Source organism: Phyllobates terribilis, unplaced genomic scaffold, assembly GCF_046119375.1.
Source record: "Phyllobates terribilis strain yellow unplaced genomic scaffold, ASM4611937v1 Scaffold_1__5_contigs__length_1240528914, whole genome shotgun sequence".
Classification (NCBI taxonomy): Eukaryota; Metazoa; Chordata; class Amphibia; order Anura; family Dendrobatidae; genus Phyllobates; species Phyllobates terribilis.
The window spans coordinates 402,879,011-402,897,834 of NW_027362761.1; positions in this window are offsets into that span (position 1 = coordinate 402,879,011).

The window sequence follows — 18,824 nt, forward strand, 5'->3', positions numbered from 1 at the left end:
ACGCTGACGTCGGCAGGTCTTTCAATTCAAAGTTGCCGGCAGCCGGGAGAACGGAGTGAGCAGGACAGCGCGGGCCATCGGAGGTAAGTATATACACTCTCTCGGGTCACACTATATAAATCCATGCTGTTTGCATGGATTTATATAGTGTGACCTAGTTATCAAGCACTTTCCAGGTGATGCTAAGATCGCCTGGAAAGCGCTTGTCAATCTGCATGCGGAAACGCATGTGAATCTGCATGTGGATCCGCATGTATTCTGCAGGAAAAACGCATGCACAATCTGCATGCGTTTTTTCTGCCAGGGAGATGCAGAAATGATGCAGAAATTTTCTGCTTCATTTCTGCATCGTGTGCACATACCCTAATGCAGGTTCCAACCTAAAAAACAATTTTAGGGTTCATGGCCTGGCTATGATGCTGCTTGGTTGTGTGCTGCAAGAGCTCAGATACCCCACACAACCCACTGCCTTTTTAACAGCATCTAATTGCTTTTACAATGGTCTGGAAGATTGACATTCAGGTACTACAGGATAATTTAACTCATCTTCACACTACAGTCCAGGCACTGTAAGCTATGATCCAAGACTTTCATCTGCAGCAAGAGAGTCAGCAGAATTTGCTTGACCAGCATTTGCAGCACATACAGCTATTATTTCATAAGACTAACGACACTGAGAACAGAAATAGAAGCCCATCACACCCTGGGACACCAAAGCATGGACATTGCCAGGAGTCATGATGTTATTTGCCATGTCCAATTTTTTCAACTCAGGGAGGACCTCATGCAGTGAGCATGACAAAGATACAGTTAATTTTGTTGACGCCCCAAAACAGCTTTAAATTGACTTCTCTAGAGCAACTCTCTCTAAACGTAGCCTTACGCACCTTGCTCTACTGAAAAGAAAAATTATATTCTTGGGGTACCCTTTTCAATTGCAGGTACACAAAGACCATTCAACTTCTATTTTGCTTTGACCAATTGACCTGACAGAGTTTTTTGCTGTTCATGAGCTTCCTTTGACGTTGGTTTCAGAATGACTTTTCTTAGCTTTCCTTCTCCAAAAAACTATTTGACGTGGAAGAAGGCTGTACTGTACTGTGGACCATTAGGCAATTTATTCCACAGATATGGCTTGATGCCTAGATGGACCATTGCTTGTTATTTCCACTTGGGTACCCTAATCTGTGTGGCCCCTAATAGCCTTTAATTATTGAAGTTCTCCTTCCTGAAAGTTTGTTTTATTATATTCATCCGGTCTTCTTTGCTGACTCTATTATGAATTAAGTTTGACACGTTATGTTTCACTTATTCATTGAGGACTGGGTCCACTCACACCCCTAAGTTAAAGGCTTAAATACAATTATCATTTTCTCACTAATTGTTTCTAAATAATGGGGTATTAACCTGTATGCATCTGCTTTTACTGATGTATATAATCTACAGGGTGGGCCATTTATATGGATACACCTAAATAAAATGGGAATGGTTGGTGATATCAACTTCCTGTTTGTGGCACATTAGTATATGGGAGGGGGAAAACTTTTCCAGATGGGTGGTGACCATGGTGGCCATTTTGAAGTTGGCCATTTTGGATCCAACTTTATTTTTTTCAATGGGAAGAGGGTCATGTGACATATCATATCATATTGAGAATTTCATAAGAAAAGTAATGGTGTGCTTGGTTTTAACGTAACTTAATTCTTTCTTGAGTTTTTTACAAGTTTATGACCACTTATAAAATGTGTTCAAAGTGCTGCCCATTGGGTTGGATTGTCAATGCAACCCTCTTCTCCCACTCTTGACATACTGGTAGCAACACCACAGAAGAAATGCTAGCACAGGCTTCCAGTATCCGTTTCAGATGCTGCACATCTCGTATCTTCACAGCATAGACAATTGCCTTCAGATGACCCCAAAGATAAAAGTCTAAGGGGGTCAGATCGGTAGATATTGGTGGCCATTCAACTGGCCCATGATGAACAATCCACTTTCCAGGAAACTGTTTCCAGGAAACGGAGTTTTTCAAACAAGATGGTGCACCACCACATTATGGATGTCAGGTCCGAGAATTCCTACATGAACAGTTTCCTGGAAACTGCATTGGTCATCATGGGCCAGTTGAATGGGCACCAAGGTCTCCTGATGTGACCCCCTTAGACTTTTATCTTTGGGGTCATCTGAAGGCAATTGTCTATGCTATGAAGATGCGAGATATGCAGCATCTGAAACAACGGATACTGGAAGCCTGTGCTAGCATTTCTTCTGGAGTGTTGCTATCAGTGTGTTAAGAGTGGGAGAAGAGGGTTGCATTGACAATCCAACACAATGGGAAGCACTTTGAACACATTTTATAATGGTAATAAACTTGTAAAGAACTCATGAAAGAATAAAGTTACGTTAAAACCAAGCACACCATTGTTTTTCTTATGAAATTCTCAATAAGTTTGATGTGTCACATGACCCTCTTCCCTTTGAAAAAATAAAGTTGGATCCAAAATGGCCGACTTCAAATTGGCAGCCATGGTCACCACCCATCTGGAAAAGTATTCCCCCTCCCATATACTAATGTGCCACAAGCAGGAAGTTGATATCACCAACCATATCCATTTTATTTAGGTGTATCCATATAAATGGCCCACCCTGTATAACAAATGACCAACTGTTACATGAGATTCATGCAAGGCGGCTATCATTTATCCCTCTCTTGGGGCTGGAAAGGATGTGTCATGATTAGTGATGAGCGAGCATACTCGCAAGTACTCGGTACTAGCCCAAGCCCATTTCTGGCCTCCATTAAAAAATTTTTCAGTATGTCACTGAAGCAATTGACACCAGTATGCTTTTCAAATAGTTACCTACAGGCAAGGTATTTAAAACTGTGTTTTCTCCATCACACGGATCACATATACGTTTTCAGAAAATACTGTCATTTCTGGCATCCATTAAAAATTTGTTGCAGTGTGTCAGTCAAGCAATTGACACCAGTTTGCTGTTTAAAATAGTTACCTACAGGCCAGGTATTTAAAACTGTGTTTTCTCCGTCACATGGATCACATATAAGTTCGCTCCAAACTCATTTGTAGTGAGCGTGGAAGATATTGTCCTCCATTTAAAATGGGCAAGGCACGTGGCAAGGGACGGGGAACTGGACATGATGGTGATGGTGCATGCAGAAGCCGAGGACAAGGCTGTGGGCAAGCTGAAATTGTGCCAAAACAAACACCCACATATTCTCGCCTGACCTTCCTGTCCCAATTCCTAGGGGACCGCAGCACACCACTATTGAACCCAGAGCAGTGTCAAAAGGTTGTTGGTTGGATAGCAGATAATGCTTCCAGTCACTTAGCAACCACCACAACCACCCTGTCTTCCACACAGTCAAGTCTCAGTAGCCGTGAGTCTGGACTGCATATTCCTCACCCTGATCCTCCTGTCTCCCACCATGTCGAGTGCCCGGAGACAACTGATCCCACACTTGGACACTCAGAAGAGCTGTTCACTTTTCCATTTATAGATTTGGGCCTCTCGCCCGGTCCACTTGAAGCGGGGCAAGAGGAGATCGCATATAGCGATGCCCAAATATTTAAGCAGCCACGGTCACACGAAGGCGACGGTGGGAAAGTGTCACAAGAGGTGGATGATGATGATACACAATTGCCAGAAAGTCAGGAGGAGGACCAGGATGCAGAAGTGGAAGACGAGGTGGTGGATGATATAGTAACTGACCCAACCTGGCAGGAGGACATGAAGAGCGAGGACAGCAGCACACAGGGGGAGGGAGGCAGACCACCCCAACAGGGAGGAAGAAGCAGTGTGGTGGCCACAGACAGAAGGCAGGCAACTGTTCGCCGTAACACCAACACGAAGGTAGTTGCAAGTACAACTGTTATTTTTTCCCAAGTCCGGTTGTTTTTTAAAGACTCTGCCAATAACCCCAGAAAAGCCATTTGCACCACCTGCCAGGCCAGCATCAGCAGGGGTGGCAAAACGACCAGCCTAACCACCACCAGCATGATCAGGCACATGGCAGCAAAGCACCCGACTTTGTGGGCCGAACCCCAGGGTCAAGAAACTGTGTCTGCGGGTGGCACCATTGCTTCTTCCGCTGTTGTGCATGCAAGCCAATCCCCTGTCCATGGCGCATGTGAAGATGCCTCCTGCCCTGCACCAGTCGTTGCACACTCTCAAGTAGCAGCATCAGGAAGCACGTCCATGTCCTTGTCCCAGTGCAGCGTTCAGTTGTCCATACCCCAGTCCTTGGAACACAAGTGCAAATGCCCAGCCAATGCCCCACAGGCCACACTACTAAAGTCTCACATTTCATGACTGCTTGCTCTCGAAATGTTGCCTTTTAGGCTCATGGAGACAGAAGCATTCCGCAACCTGATGGCGGTGGCCGTCCCTCGGTACTCGGTCCCCAGCCATCACTATTTCTCCTGGTGTGCCGTCCCCGCATTACACAAGCACGTGTCCCAAAACATTAGCCGTGCCTTCAACAACGCAGTTACCGGGAAAGTCCACCTAACCACGGACACGTGGACAAATGCTTGTGGCCAGGGACAGTACATCTCGCTGACAGCACACTGGGTTAACATAGTGGAAGCCAGGACCCAGTCGGACCTTGGGACGGAAGACGTCCTCCCGACGCCAAGGATTGCAGGCCCTAGGTCTATGAGGGTTGCCCCCACGGTCTACAGCTTCCGCACCTCATCCTCCTGAGCCTAATCCTCCTCTTCAGCCTCCATCTCCGAAATGACGACATCAGTCACAAGCTGGAAGCACTGCAGCACTGCCTCGGCCAAGCGACAACAGACTGTGCTGAAGCTAATATGCTTAGGTGACAAACCGCACAAAGCTGAAGAGTTGTGGACAGCTCTGAAAGAGCAGGTAGATCTGTGGCTCACACTGCTGAACCTACAGCCAGGCATGGTCGTGTGTGACAATGGTCAGAACCTGGTGGCGGCTCTGAGGCGAGGCGAGCTCACATACGTACCATGTCTGACCGATGTGCTTAACCTCATGGTTCAGCGTTTTCTCAAACTCTACCCGGAGCTGCGGGATCAGGTTGTTAAAGTACGCCGCCTGTGTGCCCATTTCAGAAAGGCACCTACAGCTTCCGCCGCCCTTGCCGTGTTTTAGCAGCGTTTGCAGCTTCCGGCTCACCGACTGGTGTGTGATGTCCCCACGGGTGGGAACTCTACACTGCAGATGTTGGGAAGGATTTGTGAGCAGAAGAGGGCAGTTGTTGAGTACCAGCATCAACAAGGTCGTCGGTATTCAGTTCAGACTCCACACATAAGACCTCAGAAATGGACATGGATGACAGACATATGTACCATCCTCCAAAATTTTGAGGACTCCACCAAGATGGTGAGCGGCGATGTCACTATAATTAGAGTCACCATCCCACTTATCTGTCTTCTGAAATGCTCTCTGCTCACAATCAAAGAAGATGCATTGCAGGCGGAGCACGATGAGATGCAGCAAGGAACCATACAGAGTGATTCCACACAGCCCAGCCTCATCTCATCCCAACGTAGATTGGGTGACAATGAGGAAGAGGAGGAGGAGGAAGAACAGGAGCTAGTTTCATGCGCTATAGATGGTACTACCTGCACAACTGTCATACTATCTGTTCAGCGTGCATGGCCGGAGGACAGAGAGGAGGAGGAGAGCATGGTCAATCATGATCTTGGTGAGGGCACGGAAGTCTTGCCTGTTAGTAGTCTGGCACGCATGGCTGACTTTATGTTATGCTGCCTTTCCCATGACCCTTGCGTTCTCAAAATTTTGGGTGACAGTCATTACTGGTTGGTGACACTTCTAGACCCACGCTACAAGGAGAACTTTATATCTCTTATTCCTGATGTGGACAGGTCTGCAAAAATGGGGCTGTACCAGAAGGCCCTTGTTGCGGAACTATTAAAAAAATTCCCATCTGAAAACGCTGGCGGCAGAGGTCACAGTTCGTTGGACAACCAAGGAGTATAGGCGAGAGAGACACAACTTCAATCCAGCAGAGGCAGGGGAACACTGTCAATGTTTTGGGGAATTTTCTCTGCCCCTCCCATCGCACAAGCCCTGAGGCACGGGGTACTCTCACAAGGAGTGCAAAGTTTGGGAAGATGCTGAGGGAGTACCTTGCCGACCGTACCAACGTCCTCCATGATTCCTTTGTGCCTTATAATTATTGGGTATCCAAGCTGGATACGTGGAATGAACTGGCTGTCTATGCCTTGGAGGTCCTGGCCTGCCCTGCCGCCAGCGTTTTATCAGAGCGGGTTTTTAGTGCCACTGGTGGAATTATAACTGATATGCATATCCGCCTGTCAACTGAAAATGCTGACAAGCTGACTCTTATAAAAATGAACAAGGGCTGTTTTGGGCCAGACTTCTCAACACCACTGAATGATAGCAGCGTAACATAAACTCAAATACTGTGATTTTTTTTGGGGAGGTCTAACTCTATTTCCATGCACCTCCGTCTTTACACCCAGAGATTCGTATACGCTTCCTGATTTTGTCTATTTGCTCTTGTCCTCCTCCTTCTCCTCATACTCCACCACTATATCACCAGGGTGACCATGGTCCGTGATGCAACACCGACATAATTTTTTTAAAGGGTGTTTATGATGCCCATAAAAAAAGAAATTAATACAGTATGTTCATGTATACCATCCAGGGGTAAATGTTTGTCAGCCCATACACTTAGTGCATGGGCATTACAAGTATAGGAGGCCCACTCCTTTCTAATGGGAACATTTATTATGAGGCCCTCCTCCACATCTCTTACAAGGGGCATTGGAGTGCCTCCCAATTTTTGGCAGCCCTTGCATTCACTGCATAGGCAAACACAATGTGAGATCCACTTCCTAATACTGGGAACATTGTTTTCAGGAGGCCCTCTGACCTCCACGTCCCTTCCAAGGGGCATTGGAGTGCCTCCAAATTTTTGGCAACCATTGCATTCACTGCATAGGCTAGCACTATGGGAGACCCACTTCCTAGTAATGGGAACATTGTTTTGAGGAGGCCCTCTGACCTCCATATCTCTTCCAAGGGGCATTGAAGTGCCTCAAAATTTTTGGCAACCCTTGCATTCACTGCATAGGTCAACACTATGGGAGACCCACTTCCTAATAATGGGAACATTTTTTCATGAGTCCCTCTATGTCTCTTCCAAGGGGCATTGGAGTGCCTCCAAATTTTTGGCAACCCTTGCATTCACTGCATAGGCAAACACAATGGGAGACCCACTTCCTAATAATGGGAACATTGTTTTCATGAGCCCCTCTGTCCTTCACGTCTCCTCCAAGGGGCATTGGAGTGCCTCCAAATTTTTGGCAACCCTTGCATTCACTGCATAGGCAAACACAATGGGAGACCTACTTCCTAATAATGGGAACATTTTTCATGAGGCCCTCTACGTCTCTTCCAAGGGACATTGGAGTGCCTCCAAATTTTTGGCAACCCTTGCATTCACTGCATAGGCAAACACAATGGGAGACCCACTTCCTAATAATGGGAACATTGCTTTCAGGAGGCCCTCTGACTTCCACGTCTCTTCCAAGGGGCATTGGAGTGCCTCCAAATTATTGGCAACCTTTGCATTCACTGCATAGGCAAACACAATGGGAGACCTACTTCCTAATAATGTGAACATTGTTTTCAGAAGGCCCGTCTCTAAGTCTCTTCAAAGGGGTATTGGGGTGCATCCAAATTTTCAAAGTGTTATTGAGGTTTGTCCAAATTTTGGCACTCACTGCAAACGCAATAACAGTATAGGAAACCCACTCTTTAGTAATGGGAACAATAAAACATAGCCGGTTGATGGCTCTCTAAGAATAGTGAGAGCCGACTGCTGGTCCTTTAAGAATAGTAAAGGCCGCCTGATGGCCCTATAAAAATAGGCTTTGTGAATTTCAGAGTCCCTCCTTCATAAATGAAACACAATGTGTCTGATTATATCTCACACACCACATGGTCAGATAAGGTTGTAAAATGTTAAAATGACATTTCCTGGTGAATGCATTTTTCACGGTTGAAAGCAATGCAAAAGTGAAAAAAAAAAACGCATCAAAAACACTACGTGTGAACATAGCCCAAGGTGTGGAGGAGAATTTTTGTTTTTGGTTATTTATTTTGCTTTATATACAAGTCATTACCCAGGAAAGGATGTTCCTTAACATATTTCCCTGGAAAATCCATTATGGTTTAGTTTGGTATGTTTTATTGTGAGTCCGTAAAAGTAGCGTAATACCTCTGACAACGTTGTTGACAGAAGTGACCTGGGAGTCAGAAATGCTTCCAGGGGTCTTCCCCATGATGTCCCCATGTCATTTGAGCACTGTTATCATCGATTTAGGCAATTTTTAGGCCCTCTGCAGACCGCCGGGGGGAGCCGCCTGAAAAATGCTTGCGTTTCCCATAGACTTACATTGGGCTCGTTGCTCGGGTCGAGCACCCGAGTATTCCAATGTGCTCGACCTGAACATCGAGCATCTGACCATTTTAGTGCTCACTCATCACTAGTCATGATTCTACCACTCACTGTGTCTTATGGATGCTGTGAATGACAGCTCTGCTGCCCTATGGGATTGAGGGCTTGCTGAGCTGTCGGAATTGTGAGTGACAGCTCTACTGCCAATCTGAGGCAGAGGTGTGAGTATTGTGAATGACAACTCAGCTATACTATCTGGCTTGGTCTATGGGATCTGCTCTAGGTGTCATCCATTCTGGGTTATTACAGTGCTATTTAGCATTCTGACAACTGTCAGACAATTGCCAATTGTAGCTTTGCTCAAGCTGTGTGTTTGTTTTGTGCTCTGAGTTGTATTCTGATCTCCGTTGACAGGCTTGGATTTACATTTGAACATCCTTTTGACTTACCCCTTTGTCTTGATCTGCTACCTTCCTGATACTCTGACCTCGGACAGTTACATGATTACGATTTTGTCTTTTCCGTTTGTCTAGCATGAGCCCTCTTGGTACTGACCCAGGATGACCTCTTGACTATTCTGCCTCACGGTAAGTCCATGAGTAGTGATTAGCATCACAAGGAGAAGTGACTAGCATCACAGGATGCAGTCTTTTTAAAGGCCCATGTACAGTATGTATTATAAGTTATCCAATTAAAATGATTTTGATGCGCCCCCTGGGCCGTGGGGTACTTGGAAGCCGGGCCTCTGGTTGCTGGGGGATATCACGGTTGGTGTTGAGCCACCCCCGTAGTGTTCGAGTTCGTCGAACACCGTTAAAACCAATGGCAGGCAAACAAAGCACATAGAAATACATAGAAAACACCTTCAAAGGTGTCCAAAAGCTGACAAACTGCTCAGAAGACACAACTAACACATGGAAAAGTGACAAGTACATATAGTCATGCGAAAAGAAAAGAGGTGGAGGAGTAAAAGGAGGGGGAGACACAGATAGAGGCATGTCATGCCCTTCTAAAACCAAAAAAGTGCGAAGCCGACACGGCCAGTCCGTTACTGCCCATGCGACCTCCGTGTCGCCGGGTTTGTGCCAGAGCTGCGGTGGACCCTGACGGCCAGCCCCCCTCTCCCAATACTGGTGCCTGTCCGCTGGTTGGTCGAGCGAGCCCCCCTGTGGTGGAGGCAGGTTTAAGCTTTTTAATTTGAATTGTCTCTCTAATTTGAATGAATACACTTTAAATCCTTTTACAAGGATCTATTGGGGGGCAAGTTTCATGCCAGCAGCAGCGTAATTCCAGCTCCAGTAGCGTCCACTAAAGCTGCTGCAGTTAAAAAGCTTTGATAAGGATCGAGCGCGGCGGTCCAAAGGCGTCCTACCGCCAGTCCCAGCCCCTATGCCTTGGGGTGTCTCCCCGATGCTCTTCACTGAGTGTCCCGGGGGCCCGAACCATTTCCTTTGAAAAAATTAAGTGTCCAAACTACAGGTGGTGTAGCTTGCTTAATAGCTGGGATAATCCGCTGACTAGCAGACACTGCTACTAGGCACAAAGTATTTCCTGGGCTAGATGCAGTTAAAAATTTGTAATTAGATACTCTCGTTGGATGCTGAGAAAAGCACTCCATGGAGTCTCCTGGCACGCCATATATTACTCCCTTAAAAAGCTTGGGGTAGGGGTCTAGGGGACCCTTTTATAGGCAAAATCACGGCCCTGTATCGCAATACGTCACCTAGGCTGAAGATAAATGGAACATTTTCATCACCTTTCATAATCACCAATGGGACAAGGCAGGGATGTCCTCTGTCCCCTCTCTTACACATCCTAGTGACGGAGCACCTGCTCTCATCAATTCGCAATAACCCCAATATTAGGTAGATTGAGGTGGGAGGCACCGAGTATAAGTGCTCTGCATTTGCTGATGATGTCCTAGTATATATCACTCAATCACATATATCCATCCCTGCTGTTATGGCTGAAATAGATCACTTTGTTACATGGTCAAATTTTAAAATCAATGCAGCGAAGTCTGAGGCCCTCGATGTCTCCCTCCCCAAATCCATACAGGATTCCATCCAGTCCAACTTTCCCTTTGCCTGGCCCTCACAGGGCATCAAATACTTAGGAATTCCTATTCATAGAGACCTCTCCCGTCTATGTTATCTTAATTTTGGGCCCTTTATTGAACAACTCCATACAGACCACGGTTAGCAAGTTAGAACTGTAAGATTCACTACGTGAACCACTGGTGTTTTGTGGAAAAGCACATGTACACTGTGTTCCAAATTATTATGAAAAAAGTGTTTAGGAGTGATAAGGGAAGAATTTTTTTGTTTGTCAGTTAAACTCATTGATGGTGATGTGTGTCAGAGCTCTTTATATCACTGTAAGCAATTGCAGACACCTGTGCTAATTAGTTTGGCAGGTGTGTCCAATGAAAGGCAAGAATACTTAAGAAGGCTGTCCCACATTATTAAGCAGCCTACATTTTCTGCCAAAATGGGAAAGAAAAAGGATGTGTCGGCTGCTGAGAAGCAACAAATTGTGGAGTGTTTAGGTCATGGCATGACTACAATCAACATTGCCAAGACACTTCATCCTGATCATCGCACAATCAAGAAGTATGTAGCTGATTAACAGTACACACGTGTGCGTGCTGATAAGGGAAAATTGAGGACTCTTTCCTCCAGGCAATTACGTCAGGTTAAAAGAGCAGCGGCAAAAAAGCCTTGTCATAGCAGCAGACAAGTTTTTGAAACTGCTGGTGCCTCCAACGTCCCCCGAACAACAAGATGCAGAGTCCTTCAGAGGTTTGCAGCTGTGCGTAAGCCATTCTGTCGACCTCCTCTATCCACTGCACACAAGCAGAAACGGCTCCAGTGGGCCAAACAATACATGAAGACTGACTTCAAAACTGTTTTGTTCACCGATGAGTGCCGTGCAGCGCTCGATGGTCCAGATGGATGGAGTGGAGCATAGCTGGTTGATGGACACCCCACGCAAACACGGCTACAGCGCCAACAAGGAGGAGGTGGAGTAATGTTTTGGGCTGGAATCATGGGGAGAGAGATTGTCGGCCCCTTTAGGATCCCTGAAGGGGTAAAGATGAACTCCATAATGTATGTGGCGTTTCTCAAACAGCACTTCCTGCCATGGTTCAAGAAGAAGAACCGTGTATTCCGCAGCAAGATCATTTTCATGCATGATAATGCACAGTCTCATGCTGCACATAACACATCTGCATCTCTGGCTGATATGGGCATAAAAGGGGACAAACCTATGGTGTGACCCCCATGCTCCCCTGACCTCAACCCCATTCAGAACCTCTGGAACATCATCAAAAGGAGTGTCTATGATGGCGGGAGGCAGTTCACATCTAAGCAACAGCTCTGGGAGGGTATTCTGTCCTCATGCAAAACAATTGAAGCAGAAACCATCCAAAACCGGACAAATTCAATGGACGAGAGAGTTCAGATGCTCCTTTCGAACAAGGGGTCCTTTGTGCAAATGTAACATCACCTAGAATAAAGTTTTGAGTTAAAAACTGTTTGATTTCTATTTCTAATAACCTGCTAATGCTTATAATTTCAAAAATGAACATTTTTTTGTTCTTTATTAAAATGAAAAGGTTGATCGAAGAGTGTGGGGATCTAACAGTGTGGCAACCCAGTAGTCAGGATTACTTCGAATTCTGACAATCTGAGGGTCATGTTGCAGGTAGTGCAGCAAGAAGGCACTCATGTGTCTTGTGCATCTAGGAGACCCAAAATTAAGTTCCGGGCTAGATGCAGCTAAAAATTATTATTAATTTGAAAGCTGGTGGAGCTTAGTATAGATGGCCTAATAGAATCAGTACTGCAAACTGCTGCAAAGCCCAAATTATTTTCCAGCCAAGATACAGATAAACATGATTAGTAATTTTAAATCTGGTGGAGCTTAGTATAGATGGCCTAATAGAATCAGTACTGCAAACTGCTACAAAGCCCAAATTATTTTCCAGCCAAGATACAGATAAACATGATTAGTAATTTTAAATCTGGTGGAGTTTAGTATAGATGGCCTAATAGAATCAGTACTGCACACTGCTACAAGGCATAAATTATTTTCCAGCCAAGATACAGATAAACATGATTAGTAATTTTAAAGCTTAAAACGGTTGGTGAGGTGATTTTAACAAATCATCAAGCTTTTACTCTCCCCAGGATGACACAGGGGTAGAAAAGTTGTTTTTGATCCATGATTTGTTCATCTTTATGAATGTGAGTCTGTCTACATTATCAGTGGAGAGCCGCGTGCGCTTATCTGTCAGCACACCACCAGCAGCGCTGAACACACATTCAGACAGAACGCTGGCTGCAGTGCATGACAAGATCTCCAAGGTGTAAGTGGCGAGCTCCGGCCATTTATCCAGATTGGAAGTCCAAAAAGAGCAAGGGTCCAGTGACACAGTCATGGCTTCAATGTTTACTTGGAGATACTCCTGTACCATCGTCTCTAGGCGTTGACTATGTGTCAGACTTTTTGTCTCCTGTGCCTTGTAAAGGATGGGCTAAAAAAGTGGTGAAATTATTTAGCAAAATTGATGTTACCAGCAGATACTGTGTTTCTGTTATGGTGTGAGTGATGAACACTCGACGGTCCCACGGTTGGCTAGTTGGAACTGTGAGATTCACTACATGCACCACTGGTGTTTTGTGGAAAAGCACATGTAAGATTCTGCAACAGTCTCTGCTGATACTCCTGCATGCGTGCATCCCTTTCTATGGCAGGAATAATTTCTGCAAATTTACTTTTGTATCGGGGATCTAACAGTGTGGCAACCCAGTAATCAGGATTATTTCTAATTCTCACAATTCGAGTGTCATGTTGCAGGTAGTGCAGCTAGGAGGCACTCATGTGTCTTGCGCATCCAGGAGCACCAAGTCCCTGTTGTGTTGGTGGCGAGGTAAAAATCATGCTTCCTTCCTCTGTCCTCTCCCCCCAACCTCGCACAACAGAAATGTGATCAAGGTCTCCCTTATCTGATGAGTCTTCCATCAGTTCGTCCTCCACTTCTTCCTGGGCTCCTGCACCTTCCTCACTAGTTTGGCTGCTACCATGCTCCCTGGTAAAACCATCTCCCCCACCCTCACATGCCTGCCACCTTGGTGCTGCCGACCGTCTGGACCTTGCAGATGTTAGCCCTTCCGCATACAACTCCTCCTCCTCTACTTCCTCCACCTCCTCTTGTGCCACCACCTGACTCCGAATTCTGTTTAACATGTGCTCCAGCATGTAAATCACAGGAATAGTCATGCTGATAATGGCATCGTCAGCACTAAACATCTTCGTCGCCATTTCAAAACTGTGCAGAAGGGTGCTTAGGTCCCTGATCTGATACCACTCCTCCAGCGTGATTTGCCCCACCTCTGGATCTCGTTGGCCCCGGCTATACGTCAGAACGTATTGCACCAGGGCTTGTCGGTGCTGCCACAGTCGCTGCAACATGTTCAGAGTTGAATTCCACCGGGTAGGCACATCGCATTTTAGCCGGTGAAGTGGCAGGCCCAACGACTTCTGTAGAGATGTAAGTCACTGAGCTGCGGGATGCGAACGGCGGAAGTGAGCACACAGCGACCGTGCCCTCTGCAGAAGGCCATCTAGTCCGGGATAGTGGGCTAAAAATTTCTGGACAAGCAGGTTCAACACGTGAGCCATACAAGGCACGTGAGTGACATTGCCCCGGCGAAGGACCGCACCCAGGTTTGCAGCATTGTCGCACACGGCCTTCCCTGGTTTCAGGTCCAGTGGAGACAACCATTCATGAAACTGGTTCTCCAGAGCTGACTCACATTTCCCAGACATTTCAAAGTAAAAACCGCCTTATGACGTTGAGCCCTGCTGCCAGCATAGTAAGGAGGTGTGCAGGATCCCTTCTGCACAGTTGGAAAGCTTGTGGCATGAACAGACAGGCTTTGGGTGCAGGTGGAGGACCGAGAGGAGGTTGAGGAGGCAGAAGTAGTGGAGGAACTTTGAGATAAAGAGGATTGACGCACAACTCATGGGGACGGCAAGACTTGGACAGCAGCCCCTTGACCTGCTGTCACCATAGTTACCCAGTGCCCAGTCAGCGACATGTAGCGCCCCTGTCCATGCCTACTCGTCCAAGTGTCTGTGTTGAAATGCACCCTGTCACACACAGAGTTTCTCAAAGAAGCGGTGATGTTGTGTGCGACATGCTGGTGGAGCGCAGGCACACCTTTCTTTGTGCAGTAGTGTCGACTGGGCATCTGGTACTGGGGCACTGCGACGGACATAAGGTCTCGAAAATCCTCTGTGTCCACCAGGCGGAAAGGAAGCATTTCTGTAGCCAAGAGCTTGCAGATGGTGAAATTCAACCTCTTAGCTTTCTCATGGCTAGGAGGAAATGGTCTTTTACTTGTCCACATCTGAGGGACCGAGGGCTGGCTGTTGTGCTTAGACGGGGTTGAGAAGGGTGTCCCCGGCAAACTGCCGGTCTGTGAGGAAGATGCAGGCGGACATGTTAGGTTGCCTTGATCCAAAGGTGGTGCTATCGATGTCGGACAGCGCTGAACACCAGCTGGTGTTTCCACCTCCAAAGAAAATGACCTGTCAATCACGCTGGATGTTGCGGGTTAAGAGGTGGCATGTCTGCGTCCCAAAACCGGTGTGACTGCTTTACCCCCTGTCACAGAGGATGAAGAGGCTGCGGATGCACAAGATGTGGCAGACGGTGGTTGGCCCGGCCGGCTAGGCCGCATTGTAGAACAGTGAGCTTCCCACTGCAACTTATGCTTCATGTCCATGTGCTGGTTCATGCATGAAGTACTCAAACTATGTATTTTTTGGCCTCTACTTAGCTTTTGCTGACAAATGTTACAGATAACACGAGTTGGGTCATCTTTATCGATCTGAAAAAATACCCAGGCTATTCAAGGCTTAGCACCCATGCGACCTGAAGAGCCACAACGACTTGTGGTCAGAGGCAGAGTTGTGTTTGAGGATGCAGTTGTTGACGTGCTTCCAGTACTACGTCTCTGTCCAGGAAGGCGCAACCTGACCTCGTCGTCACCAGCATCCTCCTCCACCTCCTCTGCTGACCTCATCTCTTGGCTGACTGTGGGTTGACAGTAAGTGGGATCTCCAACCTCATCATCATCACCCTGTGTGTTATCACACCCGTCATCATCAGAGCCAACCTGTTCCTGCCCTGACAAAAAACTAAAGTTGTCGCTCCAATCAGGTATTTGAGTCTCATCATCGTCTTCCTCATTGTCTCCACCAACAGGAGTTACAGTTTGGGAATGAGGGTCTACATTATGGTCAGAACCTTCTGCGTCTGGTCCTGGATCCGACTCGTAAAGATTCTGGGCATCAGTGCAGATCATTTCCTCGTCTGGATTCACAGAAGCTCTGGAGCCGACCTCTGATTCCCAGTCTATAGTATGAGTAAACAGCTCTGCAGACTCAACCATCTGTTCTACCCCATATTCAGACGGGCAGCTGGAGACTTGGCAGTTGTGAGGAAGCAAGTGCGATTGGTGTGACACCTCTGAGGACTGGAGTATTTGTGATGTTGAAGTTGAGGTGGAGGAGAGCCCACTTAAAGGAGCACTTGATGTCCGTTGAAGCACCTGCTGTTTCTGTGCCTCATCTGGAATTTGTAGCAATTGGCGTGGCCGTAAGAAAGGGATCTTATCACATTGTCCGCTAAAAGAAGTAGACATCTTAGTTTGGCTGGAAGATGGTCTTTCTTCTGCAGATGTTACTGTTGCTTTAACACCTACCCCACGGACACAACCTTTTTTTCCCTTCCCAACATGCCTATTCCCCTTTTCACCAGCAGCAGGCCTTTTTCCACTCATTTTGGTGGTTAACTAATTCACAACTCTGGAATTGATTGCACAAAAAACAATGGATGGGAACCGAGCAGAGCTGAGTGGCCAAACTGTGGCATTAGCCCAAAAGTATTGGCTGGGTTAGATGCAGAAATTTTTTTTATAGAATTTGCAACCTGATGGAGGTCAGTATAGATGGACTAATAGAACAAGTCCCACACACTGCTAGAAGCCTAAATATTTTTTCAGAGCTAGATGCAGAAAAAAATTATATTGAATTTGCAACCTGATGGAGGTCAGTATAGATGGACTAATAGAACAAGTAGCACACACTGCTAAAAGCCTAAATATTTTTTCAGAGCTCGATGCAGAAAAAAATTATATTGAATTTGCAACCTGGTGGAGGTTAGTATAGATGGACTAATAGAACAAGTCCCACACACTGCTACAAGCTGAAATATTTTTTCAGAGCTAGATGCAGAAAAAAATTATATTGAATTTGCAACCTGATGGAGGTCAGTATAGATGGACTAATAGAATAAGTCCCACACACTGCTAGAAGCCGAAATATTTTTTCAGAACTAGATGCAGAAAAAAATTATATTGAATTTGCAACCTGATGGAGGTCAGTATAGATGGACTAATAGAACAAGTCCCACACACTGCTAGAAGCCGAAATATTTTTTCAGAGCTAGATGCAGAAAAAAGTTATATTGAATTTGCAACCTGATGGAGGTCAGTATAGATGGACTAATAGAACAAGTCCCACACACTGCTAGAAGCCGAAATATTTTTTCAGAGCTCGATGCAGAAAAAAATTATATTGAATTTGCAACCGGGTGGAAGGTTGGAATAGATGGATTAATAGAATGATGCTAAACCCAAAAGGTTTTACTTCACTAGGTGCAGTAAAAAAATTGTATTCTATACACAGGCGGTGTAGCTTGCAACACAGATAGGCTACTCCACTGACTAACACACTCTGCAAAAGGCCAAAAAGGATTTGCTTTGCAAGATTTAGCCAAATGCTGTGAAAAAAACTTGCACAGCACTGGCACAGACCTGCTTGGCAAAAAGTGATAGGAACTGATGTAACCTAGCCCTGAAAAGGACTGCAATTGCAATTAGTCTTTACTCCCAACCTATCTATTTAAGAGCACAGACCTGCCTGATACAAGTCGTAGGAAATGTTGTAACCTAGTCCTTAAAAGGACTGCAATCACAACTCTTCCCTACTCCCAAGCTATCTGTAGATTTGTGCGAAAATTGGCTTGAAATGAACAAAGTATAGCTCACACAGCAACAGCGGTGCCGTCTAACACGCAGCTGCAGCAGTGAGAAAATGGTGGCGACGGGGAAAATGGCTGGGTCTTATAGGGCAAGGACATGTGACATGCACTGCCAATGACACATGCCCTTGCTTGTGTGAAAAAAAGCACTTCGCTCTGTGTGTGCGCTGCTGATAGGCTGACAGACTGCACCGCCCCACTGTAAATGCGGGATAGAGAAAAAAAATGGAGATCTTCATTATTTCTGCAGAGATCCATCCCCTGCCCCTGCCCCTGTCCCGCTGTACACTCAAACTGCGTATTAACATTAATTTTCAGCATTACTGAGAAAAAATCCAGTTATGATTTTGGTGCACGAACAGTTATCGAACATAACCTCGAACAGCCGAATTTTTTTTTAAATCGTTCGTGTTCGCCGAACGGCTCGAACACCGCCCAAAACAGCTCGAATTTGAGATTGGCAAACAGTTCAAGTCGAACACCGCTCATCTCTAATCACGGTGGCTGGTCCGGTCCATGACCCAGGGCGGTCAGTAAAAAGGGGGAAATATTTATAAGGGATTTAAGTGTTCGTGATGCCACCTGTGGAATGCGGCTAAGGGGTGCCGCCGCTGCGGAGCAGTCCTCTGGAGCTGGTGTTACGGCAACAGGGATGGTGTGGTGGCTCTCCACAGGTAGAGCTAGCTCCAGGGCAGCATGGGGTGTAATGGATGGTGGTGCAGGGGAGAGACGGCAGGACGGTCCCGGAGGAAAGACGGACTCTCACACGGGGGTAAGCTTCAGTACCTTTACTGGTGATGTTGCAGGCACATTCCTGGGTACTCCAGGCGAAGGGCGCACTTTTGGACTCTCCCCAGTGAGCGGATATAGGGCCTCCTGATCCGTTGCTTTATTCTCTAAGCTTCTGACCTGCCTGGAGCTAGGCCTAGCTTGGTTACTGTCTCTCTTTGCACCTGCTGACCTGGTGGTAGGTCCTTCTCTTTGGAGATCACTCTCCCTGGACTCTGGGGCCTCCGTGACTCCTAGCCATGGTTCTATAGTCAGCGTTTGGTAAACCGGGGACCTGTAGTCCTCCAGGGGTTCCAGTGGTTCCTACTGGTATAAAGGGTCCCTGTAGGCGGGGACCCAGTGTCCGGTATATATATCAGAGTGAGCCTGGTATGCTCCTCTGCCCCCTCGCTACTTCTTCCTTCTCCTCTCGCCTTCGGCCCACTCAAGGCCTTCACTAGGCCTTCACATGTGCTGTAGGCCTTGGCTCGCCTA